Source organism: Osmerus eperlanus, chromosome 10 (genome assembly GCF_963692335.1).
Source record: "Osmerus eperlanus chromosome 10, fOsmEpe2.1, whole genome shotgun sequence".
NCBI lineage: Eukaryota > Metazoa > Chordata > Actinopteri > Osmeriformes > Osmeridae > Osmerus > Osmerus eperlanus.
Genome location: NC_085027.1, coordinates 5,184,131 through 5,187,303, shown reverse-complemented (window position 1 = coordinate 5,187,303; position 3,173 = coordinate 5,184,131).

The window sequence follows — 3,173 nt, the reverse complement described above, 5'->3', positions numbered from 1 at the left end:
TCAATTTACCGTATGTTTACCTCATATCACCATTCCAAGTCAAGATGATGAGATTTCCCACCCTGCAGGTGAAATAAATCATCTTAATTGAATTTTCCCCATTTTTTAATATCTGTGTAGCTATCTTCCTGTTCCTCTCTCACTAAAAACAGTGCAGCATGAAACCTTTAACAGGCACATCTGTATGGAGAAACACAGAACATGACATCATGTCTGCACAACGAAATGGCCTCTCCATAGAAAACTCAGTAGAAAAAACCCTACTTTATCTCCAGAGGTGGTCTGTGGGGACTAACAAAGGTTATAGCACAACACTAGGAAATAGCATCTGTCTTTATTTACCTGACTTTTTACCTTACCCACAGGAGTACTAGACGACATGACTGAGTGAGTCATCTACTCTAAAGGTACTGTAGCATTAAGGTCTCCCACAGACTAGACTTTTTGTCTGCTCTTACGCTCTGTAACCAGGAAGTGAGGTGTGTTTACAGGAGGGTGCCCAATCATACTGAGCCCAATCTGCAGCTAAGCTAATGTGCTGCTCGGACCAGTTATTTTCATCCATTTAGATAGCAGTCCTCTCCACCAGTTTACTTCTGCTGAAGCAGGCGGCTATTTTCACTGCAGTCAGATGCTGTTTGTCTGTGGCCACATCTTCCTCTGTGGCTTGTTGCTCTGCGCATAGCTGAACCCACCCATGTATTTTGGTTTGTCCTAAACTATATTTATCTCCCTTTCTGACAAGTGGAAATGGAAAAAGAACAGACATAAAGAGACAAGCCCAGTTGCCCCCGGACTAAGCCAAAGACCTAGAATACAGGCTTAAACACAACATATGCTGAAAATGAATGCGCCTATTCGATCATAAATGGTTGATTAAGGCAAAAATTTGAGTATTCATTTACTAAAATGCTGACACTTGTTAACCTAATTCTAAAAAACTGAAAAACTAAAACCCAGACTCTCCAAACCACTCTGTGAGTAAATGATGTGTGAAGTCTTCATGTTCACACAGGTTAAAACCATTACTGAGCCCTAATCTGGACACCACATGGAAAACATGCAACAATGACAGAATGTGCAGACGAGATATTCTCATTGGCTCCGAGCCCGCACACAATGCTCTTCTATTGGATTTAAGACTCATGAACACCCAGCTCTCTGATTGGACCGTGCCCTTTTATACTGGTCTCCCATTGGACTGGTGTGTGTAGCATCCCGATTTCTCCTTTTGAAAGAGAGTTAATAGCAGGAAAAGGTCTGGTTGGCTTCGGGCCTCCAGGACAGCTGTAAGTTACAGAGGTGGCCCAGGTCATCAGTGTTTCTGTGGGTCAGATCAGAACCACGCATTTACATCCCGGGTCTTGTTGCTTTTTAAAAGGCTCATGTCATCTGAGAGAATAAAAACCACAGTGTTCACCTCTATCCCACAAAACCATCCGTCGACCCATCAGACACAAACCCACCACCAACAAAATGTCGACGGCTCAACTCCAAAGGCCTCCACAGCCCAACTTGCGGGCCTAAATGATGCAAGAGGGCGGGCAGCTAGTCGGGGAGGATGAATCAGAATTTCTCAGTGCACGGGTATACACTCTAAATATAAATTATTAAGCGGCTATCATACCTCCATAGTATGAAAATAAATCCGGGAGGGCCAGGGATGAGAGGGCCGAGGCAGCGGCCTGAATACTGATGCGAGGGGAAGGACCATCCAGGAAGAAGCCCCGGTGGAATAGCGTGTACTACGAGGAAACAAGTCCTGGAACTCCCCAGCAGACACTGATCCTGCCTTTTAACCTCTGTCACCTCAGCTCAGATCACAGAGCGGGCCGCTCGCTCGCCGGACCGTCCAGACGAGGGACGAGGGGAACACACACATATCGACAGAGAGGTCAGAGAGAGGTCAAAGAGGAGCTAACGCCACATGGACAAAGATTTCAAGAAGTCAATTCAAGGTGATCTTCTCAGGCTTTGGGGAAGCTAAGACTTGACTGAATTCACCTGATTTCAAACACATTATCAGTATGAGCCTATGAATGCCCAGCTTTAAAAGACGACAGCATTTGAGTTAGTGTTAGCCCATCTCATTCATTAACCTGCCGGCCAGAGCTGGACCCTGGCACCAGGACAAACAAGTCCATTTGGAGGCAGTTTGGACCGGGCAGACATTGAGGATCCCTTTCCTCCCGCCGCCTGCCAGTCTCTCTGTCTGCCTGCCAGCTGCCTGTCACGGTACACTGTCAACTCCTGGCCTTGCAAGGTGAACTTGCAGTCAGACTGTCTTAGGCAGTCTGCCACGAGAAAAAAATATGGATAGCAGCGCTAGGATTCATAGCATACTTTGATGGACCTCGATGGAAAAACTGTCAGCTGGCACAAGCTGTGGGCACAGTGTGTAAGGAGGAACCAGTGGTGGATAGGAGGGAGATGTAATGATAATCTTCCGCCACAAGGTGGTGTTGGTCTGAGTAGTATTTTTACTCCCCACAACACATGGTTCAGTGACTTGGGGACACAAACCAAGTGCCTTGGATTAACACAGACTAGTATCAAACAGCACCACAACCTAAACCAGCTTTAGTCAGCCAGATTATCTGAGGACTGAACTCTAAGTGAAAGTAGGGCTGTTTAAGTACGGTGCACAAAAACCCTTTCTGCCTTTGTCTGGGGAGGGAAAATTCACAGCAGAGAGACATTTCATGGTTCCTGCGGCAGAACTAAGCCCTAACATCTTAACACATCTGATCACATTGCTACAATACACACACACACAATCCAGCCATGGAATGACCTGACAGGGAGGAGAAGCACCCAGCTGGACTTGTGGAAAGGCAGCCAGGTGAAGCAGCCTTCCTGTGTCCAGCAGGACCGTCACACAGCATCCAGGAGGCTGAGTGGCAGTCAAGAGCTCCAGCAAACTCCACAACTAAAGAACAGGTTCTGGATTTTTTAATGAAGAAAATGTGTAGTTGGGGAAAAAGAGAGTTGTGCGTTCCTGTTGAGTATGGAGAGTAACTAGTGTGAACCAACAGGCTCCTTCAACACTCAAGAAAAGCAGGCACTACCTTTGCTGGAGCCACGACTGGCCTGGAAATCCACTATCACAGCAGGACATGTGTTCCCTCTTCCACCCCCTCTTCTACTTCTCTCACCTTCCTTCACTCCCGCAC